This window comes from Chroicocephalus ridibundus, chromosome 5 (genome assembly GCF_963924245.1).
Source record: "Chroicocephalus ridibundus chromosome 5, bChrRid1.1, whole genome shotgun sequence".
NCBI classification, from domain to species: Eukaryota; Metazoa; Chordata; class Aves; order Charadriiformes; family Laridae; genus Chroicocephalus; species Chroicocephalus ridibundus.
The window spans coordinates 16,002,894-16,024,447 of NC_086288.1; the positions used below are offsets into that span (position 1 = coordinate 16,002,894).

General features: G+C 37.0%; 1 long non-coding RNA gene across 2 annotated transcripts; it reads left to right on the forward strand.

The window, feature by feature from the left end:
- Positions 1-301: 301 nt before the first annotated feature.
- Positions 302-4,193, forward strand: LOC134516351 (uncharacterized). Of its 2 annotated transcripts, XR_010071292.1 has the most exons (4): positions 302-427; positions 1,796-1,895; positions 2,733-2,824; positions 2,939-4,193. It is a non-coding gene; the product is annotated as an uncharacterized LOC134516351 (long non-coding RNA). The 2 variants fall into 2 exon arrangements; XR_010071291.1 differs by having other exon boundaries at positions 2,733-4,193.
- The last annotated feature ends 17,361 nt before the right edge of the window (positions 4,194-21,554 follow it).

The following is a 21,554-nucleotide window of genomic DNA, read 5'->3' on the forward strand; positions in this document are numbered from 1 at the left end:
CGTAAGATCTCAAGTAAATCATCTCACTTCTCTACCTTTTCAAGGTCATTCTTATATGGTGAACTTAAAAATATGGTGGAGCCCTATTACTTTTATCAGTTTTAGCAGCACTGGTAACAAACAAAAATACTACAGTGGTATTGGTAAGGCTGAATGGCCGTAAATTATACTAATCTACTAAGAATTAACCACTGCATTTGTAAATTCAAAATTACAATTCAAACTGAGGCAATATTTTAACGAATGAATAATTCTGTTGAACTCTCTCCTCCTAGGTCAACTTCCTATCTATCAGGACTCCATGGGAATATGCCTTCTTCTGTTGGACACTTCTGTTCAAGAAATTGGATAATCTTTCTTTTGGTTCACTGGAAAAGAACCACTCTGCTACCCTGGTTTTGAAGTTCTCGCGTGAGTTACGTAAAAGGTACCTACATTTTGATAGGTATGAGTATGGCTTGGGCGTGAGTATTGCAGTCTGAGCCTAAATAAATTCAATAAAATGTTGTGATGGTTTTGTTGGTAAGCAAAAATATGTCATCTGGTTTGATAGTGAACAATTTTTTAGAAATTCCATGTATCTCTGTGATACTTGGGAAAAAAACCCCGGAAATATAACTGGCCAATGACTCTACTTAATATTTAACTTAAAACGTGTCACAAAATTCTGCATCCATCTTTTTCTCCTCCTCTCCCTCTTTTCCCATAGCCTGTCATTTTTTTGCCTAATACTGCTGAGCCCTGCTGCCAAGAACACCTTTGCTACCACCTAACAGTTTCCTTTGATCTCTCCTGCTTCTGCTGACAGAAGCTTTAAGGTGTTCTAGATACAGCTTCCAGGGCACAAAAGGTGAAAAGAAGGTGACCAGTGCTAGAATTGCACACATTTCTGACCCACATTTTGTAGTTTATAATGAATATACAAGGAAAACTTCCTTAACTTTTAATTTCTTTGTAAAAGCACACTTCTGAAGACTGTACAGATATAAAGAAATTACTCTTGCTTAACGTTATTTTGATATGATTCCATCATTTAGAAAATTAAAATTGATCCCCCCTTTCTATGTGAAGACTAAAAGTGCGGTTGTTTTGACATGCTTTGAGACTATTCATTATCCTCATCATCAGAGTACAGCAAGATGTGGGTTTTAAGAGGTAGAAAAGTGCTTTGAGTATTGGATGCCTTTCTTAAGGGCATCACCGCTATAGCTTTCTATCAAAACGATGATAATAGAAGCATTAGCCAAAACTGCCTGCTCTGTAAACATATCTTCCTCCTCTCTGGGTAATGAAACCTCTTGCTGTGTTCTAGACTTATCACAATATACCAGCACAAAATCCCAGCGCATTGGGATCAGTATTGCCAGCATATTCTCTGGATGCTCTAGCATATGTCACAGCTGTTGGACAAGCCCAGGTTTGTTCCCTCAACAGTCAGCTTTTTGTCGCTTAGCTGGTATTTAAATATCTACATGCTGTATCTAAATGCCATACAATGATTTTTTTGTCCGTTAGGCTTTTTTTTTTGTAATAATGGCATATTACTTTGGTATCAGACAAATTTAAATAATTTATTTTTTAATGAATCAGACTGTCATATATTTCAGAAAAACCATGGGTGAAATTAAAATCTAACATATGAAATAAACTCTCCGCAGCACCCAAACAGTGTTTTCCTGTTGTTTTTTTTTTTTTAAAGCTCCATGTACTTACATGTAGCGCTAAGAAGTGGTTTCTCTCTTGACTTGCCAATGATACAAAAAAATCCATATCTGAGTCTGGAACCTGTCAACAGATTATCTTCCCAGGCCAGTTTGCCCGAGAATCTCTCTGATGCTTTTCAAAACGTTGGTTATGGCAGCTGGAGAGACAGCGCTGTAAAGGCTGCGCAGCAGGTAAGGAAAGATTAGGAGCTCAGATAAATTGGCCCTGGGATTTTGAGATCTCCGTTGTCCCCAGTGTCGTTACTGACCCCATGCATAAGAGTAATAAATGAGATTATTATCTTACATTGTTTGGAATGTTATTAGTTTTGCAATTACTACCTTCTGACTAATATGTTAAATTTACCGTATGAACTCTTTTACAGTGATTTCATTTTTCCTCATAAAGGATCTAAGAGAATCAAAAATGTTACTGCGAGTATTTGCTTTTTTACCAGGCTACTTAAAATCTCAAGGTAGATGTTTAACGAGACTTTGCTCACCCATATCTGATTTTTGAGCATTCCTGTATCACATGAGAAGCTTTTGGAGCAGAATGACTTCCGCGAAACAGATTGTTACATTGACTATTAGCATTGGAATAATAGTGGGAAATATGCAGGAGAAAATATTTCAATGACTGTGTTTTGAAGTTGGAGAAGTACAGCTTCAGAACAAAATCCAAGTCATTTATTACTTAAAAATAAATAAATAAATGTCCCAAGAGTCTCTATCTGCTTTTACTTTTACCAAAGTAGTTTTCAACAGGATAAATTAGCATTTCTCAGTTTGACTGTGATCTTATTCAAAGTTATCCTAGGCTGAGAGTTGCTTAAGTTTAGAAGACTAAAGTAAGACTAGGATGGGGGGGCGGGAGAAGCCCACAGGGTAAACTATGGAAGTTCTGAAGTTCTGAGCAGCTTTTGTTTTGGTAAAAATGAAAAAAAACCAATCTTAGTAAAAATACTTGTCTGATTTTGTAGTAAAGCAGGTAAATACGGTTTCTTTTTTGTCCTTCTCTCTTTTCAGGCTTCCATCATGAAGTCCCTGAAAATGTGATCCTTTATTGGAAATAATCTTCCCTAACCAAATATGACGTTGCAGCGTCTGCTGGAAAAGGGGTATTGTAAATGTGAGAAAGTTCAGCGCTTGAATAACCATGCAAAACTGTAGAGACAGATTCAGAACAATGAACTGGCTCCGTGGATCATTACTAATTATCACTTGTTTCACAGCTAAGTGCATTAAGTCATAGATTTGGGGAAGATAAAGGATTTTGCATCTAGTTTAAGATAAAAACAACACATTCAAGAAACAGAACACACCGAGAATGTGGCCATCATTAAATTGGCTATGATTTAGGTAAGGTTGGAGGATTATCTATGTGAAAACAAATCTCAAAATGTATATGGTACCTACTCATTCACATAGGTATTCATCTCTGTATTTTATTTTTAGTTTTCGTTATCCTTTGAATTGTGTGTACAGCTGACAGGATGGAAGCTTTTACCTGAACCACTGGAACCTTCCCATCTGCCCCTCATGGGGTAAAAAGCTTTTGTCAAGGTCAAACAGCCCGTTAAATTCTGCAGACGTCCTGAAGCTGGAGCCTGTGGGTGACTCCATTACCCACACTTGCCCCACAGCAGGATAATCGGGACCTCATTAATGCTCCTTAGGAGAACGACTTTCAGACTGGAACCACTCCAAAGACCAGGATACCTAATTAATAACAGTCAGCAATAGCTGTCTTGTATGAATGCTCTGAGTTACGTTCTGAGATTGAAGTAAAGCATCCAACTATTCCTTTTTTCCAGCCTAAACCCACAGAAACATTTGTCGAACAGATCACATAAGCATAATAAATTTTGGCCCTAAATGAAAATGTGATACACTTAAAGCCCCTTCTAATGACTTGCATGTAAAGGTGGTTGATTGTATAATTTTAGATTTATGTTATTATCCAATTCACATTAAAAATCCATAGTAATAACACAATTTAGTAATGCTTTAACTAACTTTGAAGCTTTTATATAAACAGAATGAGAACAAATAACAGGTAGTCATTTCCCCGCGACATCCTTGTTTTACTGAAATAAATTAGCTCAGTAAGGAAGTGTAGACGATCATCAATTTTCGGATGTGGCGACGCCTACACCTTCCACCCTGTGAAGGGAGGGCTTATGAGCAGTTTCGTTTTCTACCAGCAGTCAGAGCTAACCATGTACACAGGGAATTAATTTGCCGGTTGGATGTGGGATGTCGGACACGGCACCGGATGGATTCCCACGTCAGTGGGCTCTGCGGCAGGTATGCGTGGAAAAGCCGACCTACAGGGCTGTCCCATGTCCCTCCCATAGGAAGCACAGGGTTGGGTTTTTTTGGCTGTTTATTTGTTTCTCCTATGCCACTAAGGAAACAAAGTTGCTCTCGTTTGAATTTTTCTTTCTGTAGTCATTTCCCGCTCAGCAAACAGAATTGCGATGACATTTTCATGCAGTGTTACACTATAAAAGATTTGCCTTTCTCAGCCTGTTCATGAGCCTGTCTTTTCCCACTCTCCGTGACGCGTAGCGTAAAAAAAACGTCGTTAAAATTCAAACAAAAAGCATTTTACATTTGCACTACAAATCTGTACTAACTTTCAGGTACTATACGCCAGAGCCAGCATTTGAAATGTAAATTTCAAGTAATTTGGATGATTTTTATAAAAAAAAATCCAGTTATTTATTCTGTGTTGTCCTTTACATCGTATTTTAAAACAATGTTCTTCTAATTCTTTAGCACCTAATCTAAGTCATCTTACATGTTGATAGTTAATATAGTAATTGTTTATATAAATACATTTTCCAATCACTAAAGCATATGGATTTCCATCTGATTCACATACTCACACAGAGAACTATTTATTAGTCATCCTCTATATTTAAGTCACAGCCAGAATAATGAAATGCAGAGAACAATGTTGTTAATGTATATTAGGCCTCAGGAAAGCTGAACCTGAATATGTTAATCACAGTCTCTAATCAAAATATGAAAGTTTTGTGTCATAGTCTTGCAACTACATTTTCTTGTTCCTAGCACAGAATCAATACAACAAAGACACAGAAAAAAATGATATAGGTATGTGTCCATATAAGCGTGTAAGATATGTCCATATATGCATGTAAGAAAGTGTTTTTCTCATAATTTCTTCATCATTTTTACCATTATTTTTTGTGTGATCTGATGACACAAAACATAGGTCTTGATTACCAATTTTGAAAAGGGAGGCCACCTTGCATTCATAAAGAAACTTAGAATCATAGAATCATAGAATGTGTTGGTTTGGAAGGGACCTTTAAAGGTCATCTAGTCCAACCCCCCTGCCGTAAGCAGGGACATCTTCAACTAGATCAGAACTTGATGGCACTCGTATCTTATTTTTGCAGAGTGAAAAGGAAGGTGAATGCAATGCTTGCTAAGTCAAGACTGGCAACATCAACATGTTAGCATTTGTAAAAACCTGTTGAATTTGCATGAGAAAACACTGTAGAAGAAAAATGTGATGAGCATTGTGCACTTTTCTCCTTCCAGTTCCCAAGGAGGTATTGTCTTCCTTCAGTTAACTGCTCCATCCGGGTCTTGAGTCACCCCAGAGACCAACATTGGTTTGAGAGGACGATAAGTCTGAAGCGGGTGAACAAATTACTAGGATGCCACTGGAAAAAGAATAAATTTATTGTTAAAGGTTTGGATGATGCTGAAGTCCTGAAGAAGTCTGAAATATCAGTCCTTGGTTAATTCACTTTGCTCTCTTGCAGCTGCAACTCAGTCTGCTTAAAGATGACTATTAATGATAACTCTTTCCTACGTTTAGCTGTTCATATTGTAGGCTGTTTGGGACAAAGCTTTCTGCACACGTTCATGTACAGTCTTGGATATTGATTAGAGTAACAGCCTGGAGGGACAATTATTATGTAAATAATAAACAATATTCAGTATTCAAAATATTGCCACAACCCCTTTATATGGAAAGCACTCATTTCATGATGATTGGCAGCATGGTGGTAGCATAAAATAAATTACGAGGAGTGGTTTAACAAGAAAAATCAAAGTTAATAACATACATAATAACTGAGAACATAATTTAGGAGAGTTGATGTGTTTCAGAGGGTCACACACAGCTGAATTTTATTTATTTATGCAAGAGTTATTGCTACATACAATGCTAATTAATAATCACTTGAAGTAATAGGATTAAAACTTGACAAAAATCAGACCAAGTGAGTTTTAAGCCATATTAGCGGTGGCATTTCCCCCTCAGATTTCTAACTAATGAGGCAGAAGGGTACCATGGATTTGTAATTGTTTGTATGCATATGTAATTATAGCCGCGCTCTTGGAAAGAATAAGGAGATAGTGTACAGCAGGTCATTCCAAAAAAGGGGAAATGACGGAAAAATAAAGTGGGGGAGTGGATATTAGCAGTGCCTGTTGACCTTGTTATTAAGTGTTATTGCGGACTTATTACTGAGAGTGAGAGAAACTATCATTAAACCATGATCCATGAAATCTCTTAGGTGTATGTGTAACTTTAATGAGACATACCTTGAACACTTTAGGCATATGTGTCCAATTTAAACATCTGTTTAGCTCAATCCAATTGTCTGCAATCTGTTTCACCAAAATTTGAAATTACAGTGGGAAGAAAGTAAGATACAACAAAACATGCATTTTTTAAAAAAATGAAGTAAAGGATCAAGGCAATGTATATATTTGAAGGACCAGTGTTTGAGGAGATTAAAAGAAAAGTGAACGTTAATTGTTTACCAGTGTTAACTAATTTTCAAGTTGCCGAAAGTGAAAATAAGGATGGAGGGGGAAAAAAATGAGAGAGGACTTAATTAAAACTGTGCTTGAAATAGATTAGCAAATCTAGAAAGAAGAAAAAGAGGACGAGAACACAGTTTTCCAGCTACATCCATCTACATATTATTGTATAGGAAACCTTTGCTTTCAAGTAGTCTGTGTTTTACTTCTTTGTGAAAGATTTCAAGCTTTTTTTCCTGTAACACCAACCTCTCATAGAATCTATAGAAACAAAACTGAAAAATAGTCAAGCCGATGGAGCTAGAACTGGTGAATGTATTTCTGGTAATTCTGTATTTTTGTCTGGTTTTGATGTGAACCTGACTGAAGCTGTCAGACTCCGTGTTCTTTGCTACAAGGTGATAGCTGGCGCTGTGTTGTGACGATGAGGTGACGAAGCAGCACCACAAAAATGAGTCTGGAATGAGAAACCAGCCAGTGGTGGTTTTGAGAGAAAAATCAGAAAACATCTGTATCCCCCAAATTACATCTGTAAGGTTTTTTTGGGGGCTTCCTGTTTGCTTGCTTTTATGTTTGTGGGTTTTTTTGTTTTGTTTTGTTTTTTTAAAATGAACTGGATTTGGGAAAGGTTTTAGTTTGTCTGAGTATTTGGGTGTGGGGAGAGGGTTAGTTTTGCTTGGTGAAGCAGCAAAGTATTTCAGGTTCCTTTCTCCTTTTTTTTTTTTTTTTTTTTTTTTTTTTTTTTTGTGAATCAGAGATATATTTGCTACCAAAATCTAGCATTTTTACATGAAGCCTCTTGTCAGGCACAGCTTCTTCTAATTCACCAAGAAGGCCTTACCAAGAATTTTTACCAGAGTTCTGCTTTCTCTGGTCTAATGTCCCTCTTTCAACATCAAGATTCCCGTTTTCAATTTGGTTGGAATTTTCAACTGCGTATTTATTGTTTCTTTAGAGTCCCTTAGAGCTTTTGCAACGTACGTTTTCAACATAGAAATTAAAAACAGAACTTTGGTTTAGGAGAGAAGGAAATTGTTTAGACAAAGAATAAAGAAAGGAAAACTAATTCAGGCATGAGGTTTTTAATAGGAGACCATGCAAATGAGGGTAAAGTTAAGAAGGACAAATGTAAACATTATCCCACAAATCTGAAACGTTTACATTTAGGTCAAAATTGCAGTGAACATACTTTTAAACAGTTACACTGTAATTAGAAGAGGGGAAAAAAAAGAACATGCACAATTGGATACTATTGGAGAAAAAAAAAATAAATTTAAAATCTTTTCCTCACCAGACAAAATTTTGGCCAAACTCCTGCAATTACCTTTGTGATGTGTCTGATTTTGATTGCTGCCTTTTACAGAAGGAACTGAGTTAGACAGATGCAGCCGACGTGTAGGACAGAGAGTTACTGTGAAAAAACGTGCTCAGAGCAAATGCAGGAGAGAAATCTTGGAATTGGAAAACTTCCGTCTGATTATTCTAGATGGAGAAATGACTAAAGACAATTTCCAGCAAATTTATATGATGTGGTTGGTGAGGAATATGCGCAAAACAAGATAGAAATTACATGTGCTTAGCCAATGAATATCAAAATCACTATTCAAACAGCGATTGCTATGAAAGCTATGATCATGTTTGGAGAGTGAAGCATTAGGACAACTTGAACATGCCTTTCTGTAACTACCCATAGAAATCGGCTTTTCACTGGCATTTATTTTGACATTGTATCCTGAATATTTTATTAAAAAAGCATTTATCTTCTTTAGAGCAAAATAAAAATGCATCACAAGATCCTGTGGGGATTTTGTCACCATTTTCCTCCTAATTTTTGTGACATGTTATCTTTCCAATATAACATTATTTTTAAAGGTGTGATTTAGCATATAGCTTTTATGAAACCGAAAGTTCCTGAATCTCCCTGTGGACTCAGAGGCACATAGGACAAACTAGCGGGGCCCTGTGTAATGTTACGAAGTAGAATTTCTGTAAAGATGTTGTCATAGTTATAAACAAATGGTGATGGCTTTTATTTATATTCTATGTGTATACACATAATAGTTAGTACTTCTGGTATATGAATTTGAGAACTTGAAAAGCTAGATACACGTCAGTCTTCCTTTTTAATATTTAATTTTATATTTTTAATTTTATATTTCATATAAAGTATATTTTATATGTTTAATTTTATATTTTAGGTTTAGTATTTACGAGTTGTCCCTCTGTTAGATAAGGAAGACACTTTTCTGTTTTTTCCTAGTTGAGAAGGCAGCAGTAATCTACCTTCTCTAAAATATTAGAGAGAAGTATGGCTCGTTAAGTCTTAATTTATGTGAACATTTTGCATAGCTTTAGGAGATACCACTAGGATTCATCAAAAGAAACTAGCAGAGAACGTGTTCAATACCAGGACCTAATTCTTCACGTAATGAGCAATTAAGCTGTAGAAGTTTTTGCTCAGAATGCTGCGAGTGTTAAGAGCCAACGTGGGTTTGAAACCAACCTGCCAATTTCATGAAGGGAAAAACCCAGTTGAGGGTCATTAAAAACAATAGAAAGACTTTCAAGTGTCTCAGGGAAGTCCCCTGAACTGCAGCTTTTCAGGGGATAGGAGAATATTTGGTGGCCGTGCTGCCCTTGTCTTGTCCTCCTATTGTTCCCTAGGCAGCCATGAGTAACAACTGTCAACGACAAGATACCAGCTAGATTAACTTTTGATCAGATGAAGTGCTTTTCCTCTTGCTTTCTTAGAAATAGTAAATTCTTAACTCATAATAGAACTAAAATAGTTCTGCTAAAATTGACAAAAAATAACGTTCTGGGGTTGTAAATAAGCTAAAAGTTGCATTCATGCTTGAGGGGAAAGAAATAATTTCTGATTAATATGTAAATATCCAGAAGTTGAACAGTATTCTCTAGAATCACTTCTAGAATAACTTTAGCTTACTAGGTTATTTTATTTTCTAGATTAACAAGTATGTAGCACTTAAAATTCAGTCTGCGTTCTGCATTGCTCAGTTAGATAGATAATGTAACTCAATGGTGTCTTTTTTCAGTTTCCCTCCTGGATGGATGCCCCCAAGAACATCAGTAGCAAATAGACATGGGAATTTAAAATTCCATTTCTCAGAAATGGAACTTTTGAAATTCACTTGCTATGAAAAATAATGTTAATGAATATTTTTGATAATGCAAAAGAGCCTATTTAAGAATGAGTCTTTTCCATTCAGCAATTAATGCAGCAATTAATGAAAGTAGAAAGTTCCTACAAGGATACTGGAAGCCATTAAACACTTATTCTACTAAATTAATCTGACCTGTTAAATTGAAGAATCCGTTAGAAATCCATTTTAATCCAGTGCTAACACTGTGGGAATACTTCTGATGACTATTTGATAATATGCCATGGGGTTATCATTAGTTTGTAAGTCTTGCAAAGTGTAAGATACGTTTTCTTTCATTTTTGTAAGGAGAAAACTCACAGGAAAAGTCCTTACTTAAAGATGGCATGATTTTTGTTATTCAAGGTAAAGGCATGCTTTGGTCCGCTGTTCTGGAGAGGATGTGACTTATGAGCCCCCCAGATTCTTTTTCTGCTCCTGTGAATATGAAGTCTATAGATGGTTATTGCTAAATTTGAATCCAGCCATAGCTGTTCAACGTCATTAAGAGAATTGGGAGAATGAAACAGCTGGAGGAATTAATACATAGTCAGAGTCTGAAAGCTTGCTTTTAACTTTAATATAGGCACGAGGCTAAATCCATGTCTCATTGGGGTAGCTCTACCACAGGGTCCCAAAGCCCTCTAGATTTCTCAGAGATGTGTGGTTTATTTATTTATATAATTTGATAGAAATATCTCTGGTTTTCTCTACTCTAGTGCTCAGCGTGTCTTCCACTCCTCCCAAAGGGAATTTTTTTTTTTTTTTTTTTTTTTAAACTCTGTGAACCACACATCCACACAGAAGTATGTAGTCCACATACTTCTGGGCAGATAAGCCCAAGCAAATCCAAGAATGAGGAGGCAGGAACTTGCCACAGCAGATGTACCCATCTGGAGATGCCCTTGGGATGGTGACAGCTTGCTGCAACGCCCCCAACACACACCCTGGAGAAAGGCTGACGCTGTCGACCTTGGGGCCAGGAGGGCACCTGGGGGTGAGTGTGACACCAGGCAAAAGATGTTTTGTGTGTTATGAGCAGATTTTCTCATATAATGATTTCATTTAGGTTATTAATGAGGCTTTTCTTTCCAATTGGGACTATTAGCTGCTTTAAATACAAATTGGACAAGCAATGAATTCTTGTCTCTATACGTTTGGTGGATCCTCTTTTGCATGAGAGGATATTCAATGTTAGAAGTCCAGCACCAGGTACCCAATATTGATCCTCTTTCACTGCGAAAACAGTAAAATTATGTCCAAAGTCATACAGAGATTTTGTACTAAATCTAGAATTAGAGATTGCTACTTGTTACTTCACTCTACTTCATTTCTTTATGTGTTATATTTAAATATAAAGTCATACATTGTGGGATGAAGCACAAATAATACTTTTAAATAATAAAAGGAAACGTATTTTCCCTGATCCCTTTGGGTTTTTTTTTAGAAAGAGATTAAAGCAATCAATATTTTTACTAGAAGGGTAGAATTATAGAAGTTATAAAGCAGAAATCAAATTTTAGGATGGTTCTTCTTCATCACAGCATTCAATGCTATTAAGCATAAAGATATATTAGGGGCCTGAATGGGAAAACAAGATTAATAATTACAAAGGTTCAAAATACCCCTGCACGTTTGGAAAAAACATATTTTAGGAACTTTCCATTCCACATTGATATGACTGATACCAAGCAAAGCACTAAATATGAGTTTAACAGTATAGAGAATTTCTCTTCACGGTGCATACTTGAAACACTGTTTTTCTTGTTTAATACAAACAGACCAGCACGTACCAAGATGTTTCCACACGCAGAGGAGAAGAGGAAGCGAACAGAAATTGCATCCAAATTCACAGCATGAAAACCCACTCACGCTCTGGAGACGCACGGAAGGCGAGTCTAGTTCTGTCACTCAAATCACAGGGCTGAAAACCAGGGCCGTCCCCCACACCGACCTTCACTGGGATATCGATGTTCGTAGCAGATGGCTGCTATCAGCATGTGCTGTACAGTTCTGACACTTCACAATAAGCGCAGGTGCCAAATGCCAACCCTCTGTGCTAGTTCTGGGCAGATTTGGCCTCTGGGAATGATCCTGATTTTCTCCAGTCAGAAGAGTCAGCACCAGTAGTTTCAGCCGAGTTATCACCAGAGACTTGGTGTGAAACCAACCTTCTTTGTTCATTAGGGGAATTTCAGCTGAGCATTAAAATGTCATCATTCTGAAAAAGGGAATTGAGCTCTTTACTCTTTCCAACTTCAGAGCTGTTAAGCATGATTGTCCAAAAGGTTTAGTTGCGTTTTACTGTTTTCCACAAATGTTCTAGTGGAATTGGTGATAATTTGTCAGATTAATTCAATATTTTAACTTTGCAGCATGTTTAGTATGATCAAAAGCTGCTTCTTCAACCCATGTTGACCAATTTTTCTCACAACGTGCAAGATAATCATGTCAGAATTAAGAATGAAATTATCATCAGTGGTGCTCTCAGTAACAGTAACAAATGGTTTCCTTTACAAGAAGGAAATACAGCTTTTCAGTTTTGTACTTTTCTATTTTGCCATAGTAGTCTTTTTTCCCATTGATTTAAATTTTTGATTCTTATATTGAAAAACTTGTAAATGGTAAGCATTTTGGTTACACAAATTACTCCCTGTAGAACTTCTGAAGGACAAAAACTTAGTGATAGTTCTAAATTCCTTTTGAAATATGGTAAGATACAAAATTAACTGTAATTTAAGTATGTTTAATCACACATGTAATTACTATCAGGAAAGGTAAAAGTCAGTAACTTTGATAGATGTCTTGATAACAGTTTTCATTAAAATATTATGAAAAATCCTGTTTTTCTCTTTGAAATAGAAGCTTTCAAACAGTTATGTTTCCCAGTGCTTTCTTCATCCCAAATTGTATTTAAAATACATTCGAATATTTTAGCCAACTCTAGTCCCAGTCCAATGGCGTGCAGTACTTGCATGCATAAATGTTTGCAGAATTAGGACCTTATTATGAATTATGCATGCAAAATATATTTGTTTTCTATTTTTCTTTTTTCTTTTTCCCCTGAGAAATATATGTATCTATAGTTTACACGTAAAAAGAAAAGGAATAGTAACACTTTGACACAGTCCCTGAAATAAATGACTTGTTCACACTATTTGAAGTATAGAACAGGGTCGTTCCATGGGTTCCTGCCATTTCTTCTGCTTCCCAGGAATATCTGTTCACAAACCTGTTCTGTCAGTAATTAAAAGGCAATGAAGTCTGAACCCCCTGATTGTGTCTTCTGGCATATGTAAATGGATAGATTTAGCAATTCTAAAGCAACTTAAAAGAAAATTTCTCCAAATAGATTTCCATAGTGTTACTCAGTCCTTAAATCATGTTTGAAGAACCATCTGGGACAAAATTTCCATGGAAGATACATAAAGACTGCAGTATGGCAACTGACCTATTAGTAATTAATACTTCTTGTTCATGTGAATTAACTAAAATCAGTGTTTACCGAGAAAAAGCGTGACCTGCCCTTCTTGTAACTAGCTCCTTTTTCTCCACTATGCGTGCTGTACTGCCACTTAACCTTGCCTCTTACGACATTCCTGTACATGTGCCACCAGGAGCAGTGTTTGCAGCTCTGCTGATGTGCATGAAGTATTTTATAAGACTCTGGTCCTTTCTTTTACGGTCTGTAACACTGTGGGCAAAATCAAGCAGTCTTTGACCAGTTTTGTCATGGTCATAATAAGAACAGTAGTTCTCCAAGATCTCAGAATGAAAACCAAGTTTCAAGTTTTTGTGGTGGCTGGATTGACAGTATTTCTTCATTTTAGAAAAGTAGAATATAAAGGGTATGTAGCTGGCTAACAATTCAGCTGTATCTCACACCGGATTTTTTCTAAGCCCCACTACATTTACCCTGTATTTTGTCCTTTGCATTTCAGGAAAATTCAGAAGCTTGCCTGCTGGTGAAAGTATAGTGCTACTCACTTCAAAAGTATAATTCTCAAATAAATCTCTCATCCAGGGAGTACCGAGGTGTCTCTTGGATTCAGTATTATAGCACAGCAGTATCCTGTGGATAGGCATCAGGGAGGCAGCGCTGCAAGTGGACCCAAACCTGGCCACCACTGGGGGATGCACCACACATCGCTGTCACCTTGGGTACGTGCTCCAGACAAAGCCCTAGCTGTCCTGTCTTCTCTCCAGTCCAGCCAGTTTCTGGTGAGTAAGTTGACGTGCATAGAGCTGGCCTCTTCTATAAAACAGTCTGAGGTGTCATATCTTATGCGATATTTATCTCTGGCCCAAAAGGACAAAACATTTCGGGTTCTGGCCTCCTGAAAGACAGGAAAGGAAAGGAAAACATTGTCTCTCTTTGTGGATGGGTTAACAAGAACTAAGGTATTTATAATTAATTTTCTATTTCACCCATACTAAATATAACAGTCACTTTGGGTTTCTGGCCAATGCATTCAGAAGTCTCTTGGCCATCACAGTCTAATGAAACTTGCTGTCAGACTTCACGATTTGCCAAATCTGGGCAAAAGCAAACCTACCATTGACAGAAGTAAGCTGGAGTTCTCTTCTCCTTTTAATTTGGCTGAACTTTTTTTGGTCTGCTGATGAGGTTTATAGTATTTATGGAAAAGATAGAAAATAATCAACCACTCCACAGATGATTAACAGTGATAATTTAATTAAAAAAAAAATTCACCTTGCCTCCCCTTTCACTTCTAGTACTTTCCCATTAGTATTTTAGGAAACTTCAATTTATGTCTATAAAGCATGGGAGAATTCTTGCAGATGTCAGCATAATTCATTTTTATAGTTTGCCGTGCTCTTGTGGTCGTTGTGTTGACTCTCTCCATCATAAGTAGATACTTGATTCTTGCCTTCATTCCCATCACATGTCACTACTCTTTCTTCTTCCTTCTGCACTAATGCACATCCCTAGTTTCCTCGGTCATTCCTCATTCTAGGTAGTAGCTTGCCAGGACTTCATCAGGGCTGGAGTTATAGTGTATGGTTCCTTAAAGAGTCTAAAGCTGAATACCTGGATTTTACCCTGGCTATTCTAGCAGTTAAAAGTAATCTTTTGAGCATCTGCAGTTCTTCTGTCTGCAAATTAATTAGAAATTCATTTTGCACACAGTTTCACATCTTTTAAATTTTTTTTATCTGGCTTTAAAATATTTCAGTTTTCTTTCTTTTTGTTTCCAAATGTCTTTTTGAGCTGAAAATATTCTTGTCCAGAAATCCGGTCCAAGAGGAGAAGGGCCAATTGCACCAACAGGTAAATCGATGCAATATTTTCTTTCTAAGGAATGTTCTCTGGATTCTGAAATGGGTGCGCTATTGAATCCCTCCCACCTACTCTACCATCTGTACCACCCATTGGTGTGGATCACAGAGACCACAAGTTAGGGTTTTGAGGAGAATAATAAGAAGTAGCAGACGAAAGGAATTTGATTTCTGTTCTCATGTGAAGGAGGAAAATCTCTACTTGAGGGAAGTTGTCCGTAAATGGATACAGACAATATAATCTGGGTTGGCATGGCTTCACCTCTTATTAAATTATATGATATTTAACTGTATATTGGAACGGGTGGTACTTCTGTATTAAAACAATAAGTGCGTCTACAATAGATGAAATGTCTTAGAAGAAGAGTTAAGAATAATAGTGGGTTTTTTTCCAAACAACAAAATGGGCATGTCCAGTGGGATATGTTCTTCTCGAGCATGTTAAGAGTCTCTGCCAGATGCTTTATTCCTTTAACATTTGCAAAGTTTTTGTTTCTGTTCTCATGAGTCCTGCTGTTTTGTTTGAGGCTGGAAAGGGTAAATGTTGGTGCAAACTCATTTGCATCAAAAATACCGAACTGATCACAAAGTAATCTAATAACAAATACCCAAGACTCCAGAACACATATTTAGGCATATTCTGTTTTAATGCACATCAAATGACAACCCAAACCATATTCTTATGTCTAAGGCCATATCCTAGTAGTTAAGGGGTTACATAATTTTGTTAAGAAATTTGGGAATTTTTTTTTTCAATTCATATTTGATTGAATTGGAAGGTAATTTACTTCTAACTCTCTACCTGTGGTTCTGCTTAATTTGAAAGTAAAGTGAACATGAAACAAGATCTTCTTTCCAAGTAACCTTAAGCATGACATGGTAAGAGAGTCTGAATCAAGCAGGTTTGCTACATGGTGTGAAATATTATGACTGGTTGAGTAAAACTAGTAAACTTACAAAAGAAACGATACTCAATTACAAAAGACTATAACTAGTTTAGGGACAAGGAAAGCAAAGAGATACACTGTGCAGAGCAATCTGATGGAGATATCTAGAGACGGATGGCAGATTCCTGTGAGTCTGCCTCATGAAGTAGCAGAGAGAGGCAGCAGATAGCTCTGTAGCCAGTCTTGGTCCCATCTCCACTGTGTGCCTATTCTGACAGAGCATAAAATAACTTGCTCAAAAATAAGATGAAAATTGGTTTTCTGTCTCCGGAATATTTGTCTTCTCCTGGGGCGAGGTGTTCCACTGTAAGGACACAAATGCACACCTTGAGAGTTCCTCTCATTTATTTTTCTTCCGAGAACCATTCTTCCTTGCTCTTGCTTATGTTCCCAGGCTAGGGTTGTATGGAGAGTTTCAGTGTGGATTTAAGCTGCGTGGGGCTCAGAAGGACTTTTGTGTTTTCTGTGTTTGGGGAATGCAGAAGGTTTGAGTTCCTCAAGGAAAAGTGAGAAAGTTTGCTCCAGAGTAGCTTTAAAGGAAGCAGAATGGCATATGGTTAAAATGACAGAACTTTATATTTATTCATTTAGGACCAGATTTTTGAAGGCATTTTTGCACCTGGAATTAAAACAAAATACCAAGGCAGAATAGGAGTCAGCTGCTTTATACCACTGATTTCAATGGGGTTTAAGTGCTTTTTTGAAACTAAATTTCATTAAGTGCTTGTTTGCATCACCTTAAAAAAAAAAAAAAGGAAAAAAAAAAGGAAAAAGGAAAACCAGAGTAAGACTTCATGTCAAATCCAAAAAATTGTCTCCTTGCAGTCATTCCTGTTGACATCCTCTTAACAAAGCTGGGCTGGAAGTGATTCAGTCAGGCTTGCTGGAGCTGATTACCAAGAATAAGCACCAGCTGTCCCCACTCTTTTAATGAGCTGATGGCTGGGGTCCCCTTGCTCTTTGGGCTTGGACCCCAGGGAATGCCCCCTCAGTGGCCTCAGGGACCTGCTTACTACCCTGCCGGTGGCCCTGGTGACTCTCCCTCGCTTTACAATGCCATGCTGCCTGCTGAGCCCCAGTCCACCTCCATGACTTGAAAACCCTGCACAGTGAGGGTTTCTTGACGTACACAAGGCTTGGTCCTGGCCAGGGTAGAGGTAATTCTTGTTACTGAGCTTTCAGGGAGAGGAAGGAGGTTATGTCAATCCATCAGGCTAAGCTGCTCTTCATCACAATCATAGGGTACCTGTGATTGAGTGGATATGTTTTTTTCTTATTCAATATTTATGACGTTTTTTTATAAAGCTAATATTTTATTCTAATTTTATACCCTAAATTATTGTAAAGAATTTTCTTCTGCACCTGATTCTTTGATTCAAATTCTTCTTTGTTAAATCAGTGTAACAGACTTACAAGGACTTCAGAGCTTTTCCATTTTTTAAGCATTTTATCTGTAAAACCACCTTGTTTAATTCTTTATATTTTCAGTTAGTAAACTCACTTTAGAGATTTTGGCCTCTTTGTTTAGTTTATGCAGGGAGTAGGAATATAAAACAATGAAAATAATCAGTGAGTTATGTGTGTAACAGTGTAGTATTTCTTGTTCATTTGTCCCATATTTTATAATATTTAAAGCTGGGTTTTAGTCTTACTTTTCCAAAGATGGTAGTAATGTTTTTCCAAAGATGGCAGTAACGGAAATTAAGCCCAAAAATGTGACAGACTTTCTGAGGTCATGGGCACCCAAAGTGCTCAATGAGCTTAAGCATAGGTAAAACCAAAGACTGCTAGTTTAGAATATTCTACATGTGGATTACGGTAACTCATTTCCCCTTGTAGGTGACTGTCAGCATCTTGGCTGTAAGTTATATTTCAACAAAAGAGTTAAAATAATTTTCTTCGAATGCTTTAATTCATTAAAACAAATGTGTTGGGCCTCTGGTATCGATGTATGCTTAAAAATGCTGTATCATTGTAAGCCCTTATGTTATTACTAGGCTTACTAAGCGTCATGGCTAATATTGGTGATAAAATGAAACTGCGGTGAAACAAGGTCGATAGTTGCCTTTTGAAAGGTGTGGCACTGGATCAGAGTTCACCTATTAAATCCTTTTCTCTGAATGATCAACTGACGCATAGGATTTCAGCATCGTGCTTTGTCCTCAGAAAGTAATGTACAACCTTGACCTAGGAATATTTCACTGAACGTTTCATTTTCATGGCTCAATACTGAAACTTAGAATGGAGGTATCTTTCTTCTTTGTCACTAAGGTTTTGCTGGCAGAAACATGTCTTATTATGCTTTCATTTTTAAAGACTGAGAAATCAGCCTTTATAATATGCTTCTAAATTCAAATTTAAATTACTACTTTGTTCCATAGATATTGTTCATTATAACCTTTGGGGCAGCAATATATTCATATTCTGCTGCTTGAACCTCTGATGCTGAAATCTCTTCTACTGAGCATCCGTTATTACGATGGACTTATGCAAGAATCTGTTGATAGACTCAATTTGCTGTATGAAGCTTGGAAGAGTATCTTGTCCTAGACAAGTCTAGTTAACTGTACAGGCTTACAGTCTTATGTTTAGACTTACCTAGGTAGTTGTGATTGTGTGTGTTATTCTTCAGTTCCTTTTTCTAAAAGAATTGTGTGTGTGGAGCAGCTGTTCATCTCATGCTAGAAAGTACTGAATTTTGCTAGTGAATAGAGTTTACGTATGCCTAGAAAGCTGTGAGGATGATAACAATAATAATATTTCAGTGTTAGAAGAATATTTCTCTCTTCTGTAATTGTAAGGCTATTAGATGTAGATTTATTATACCATTGAAGTATGAATCTCATCTTGGCGAAGTGATACAGAAATGTGGAAAGTTATGTCGATTCAAGAGCATACTAGAGCACAATTGTGATTCCCACCAGCAAAATGACCTTTTCAGTGCCCAATTCAAAAAGAACTTAACCAAAAGCAAATCTGTGCCAACCTGTCACAGATTTAGCTCCCCACTCCATATGTACTAAGCAAAGGCCGGTATGTTAGCATGGGTTGACATACAGGTACGTGTAGTGCAAACTCTCAGATGGAATGAGTAGCCCTTTGAAAGTTGACCTCATAGTGCACATTTAGGCCCAGAGCAGAAGAAACTTGCTTTTCCTCTTACACCCTGTGCGTTCTTAAGGAACACAGTTACTTAAAATAATTAACAACGAATGACAGAACGATTGAGGTTGGAAAGGACGTCTGGAGGTCATTTGTTCCCATCCCCCCCGGCTCAAGTACAGCCACCCAGAGAAGGTTTCTCAAGGCCCTGAGTATCTCCAAGGATGAAGACTCTACAACCTCCCTGGGCAACCTGTGCTCAGTTGCCCTTACAGCAAAAAAAAAAAAAAAAAAAAAAAAAGTTTCCTTATGTTCAGAAGGCACCTCCTGTGTTTCAGTTAGAGTCCATTGCCTCTGGTTGTGTCACTGGGCACCAATGGAAAGAGCCTGGCTCCGTCTTTCGTACACCCTCCCTTCAGGCATTGGTACACGTTGATGAGATCCCTGCCTGAATAGGCAGCAAGTGTAAAGAAGCTTTGGGTAAAGGTATGATGGTGTTCAGATAATCATTCCTGCACAGGAAGAATTTAAAAAAAAAAAGAAAAAAAGAGAAGGAAAAAAAAACAAACAAACCACTTTGTAATTAAAACCCCCTTCAATTAAAGCTTAAGAATATGTTTCATTTATTAACTTCACAGGAACTACTTGTTACATTTTCACCCTGCGAAAGTGCTATGGTACAATTACTTTTCCCAAGTAGGATGACTCTTAAATTCATAAAGGACTTTAAAGATTGATTCATTTTATAGCTAGTATTTTTTTATATGGATATTCACATGATGTGATTTCTTTCTGATGAGTTTATCACAAAACAAACAAATTTTGCTAACCTGATTACTCATAGGAAACGAATAAAACAGTCTAGAAATTCCACTGAAGTGGATTCATTGCTTTTATTTAAATTAGTATTTATAAATACATTTTTATAAAATTTACCATCTTGCAATTCTTAGAACTCAAAAACAAACTTTTTAATCTGCAGTAGCTATTATACCAGTGTGAAATGCTATGATGACTTGCAGCCACGATATTAGCAAACATAACTAATCATTACTCAAAGTAAAACTTGATTTTCTGGAATGTTAGTTATTTGTCTGAACCCTAGCTGGAATTTACAGGCTATAATTTTCCTCCTAAATAATTTGTTTGTGCTTGGTATAAACAGCTTATTAAGAGCCTCTGTCAGCATCCGTGATGAGTTAGAGCACAGACCTGAAATCAGGCGATGGTATGCCAGGCTGATAACCTGCCTGTTTGTATTCACGTTGCTAGATGTGTTTGAGTGTAGTGATATCTCCTTGTGGGCAAGGCTGTGATAGATCTTCCCTGCACAGAATTTATAGAGGAGATAAATCTATGCCTTGAGTTTTCTCCTCTAGAGTTTGCACTGACTGTGTGCTTGTATGTAAATGGTGTAAATGGTTGTTCAGTGTGAACTTTGGTGGATGTCAAATACTTGACTCAAAGGGCAGAAATAACACTGTGCATCCACATCAAATTGCCATCTTAATTTCGAGTATCTGGAGTCTTTTTAATTCACCCAAAACCTATGACATGCACCTTGCTTAAAACTAAGAAAAAACAGCTCTTAAAGCCTGGTTCTTCCTCTGAATTTCAGAATTTTTTCCTCAAAGACATGACTACTGTCTTGGTGTTGGTATTTTTGTCTGGCAAGCGTTCACCACTTGTAGAGGAGCATAGATCACCTAATTCGACTATTCAGAGGGGCATCTGGCACCACTCCCAATGTGCAAGGTGAGGGAAAAGAGGCCCAAGAAAACACATTCATGAAAGCAAGGAAGATGGATTTTGTACTGCCTGAGTTGCTGACTCAGCCCCCGAAGGATGCTTAAAATGTGGGTGTAGCGCTTGCTGGAATTCCAGATACAGTGCTTAAAAAGGCTCTGGAAGGTCCTTTACCCTTTAAAGAACAGTCACTATGTTGGATGGACGTGAAAAAGATAATACTAGCTGAAAGTGCTCCTGATTAACACTTTTTAAAACTGAACTTGCTTACTCGGCCAGCTAATAAAATACCAGTAACATCCTGAAATAATGAAATATTTTATTAGCCAAAGCTCAGCAGAATTGCCTCAGTGCTATTAAAAATATTTACAAAATGAATTTGAAGGGCATCATGGCCCATTAATGTCATGGCTCCTGACACATTATCAGGACACCATACTACAATCAAATGTTACTTAGCAAAACCTATCGGCTAATGCCAGGATTAGAGAACTTCCTCTTAGCAGGATTTGTGCAAAGTTATTTGTGTGAGTTGACTTCAGAGAATAAGAAAAGGCCAGCTTATTCTAGAAACGTATAATTCTCTTTATTCTCTGTATGTACTAACATGTTTTAAATAGGAAGAGGGAAAAAAAAAAAATCTATTAAGTGTAGCAAGGAGGAGAATATAAAAACATTAATTCTATTGGTCTGATGACCAAGGGCATTTTAAAGATGTTAAATGGAAATTTATGCATATTTATTGAGCTTTACTTCCCAAAAATTTCATGGTATTATGCTCA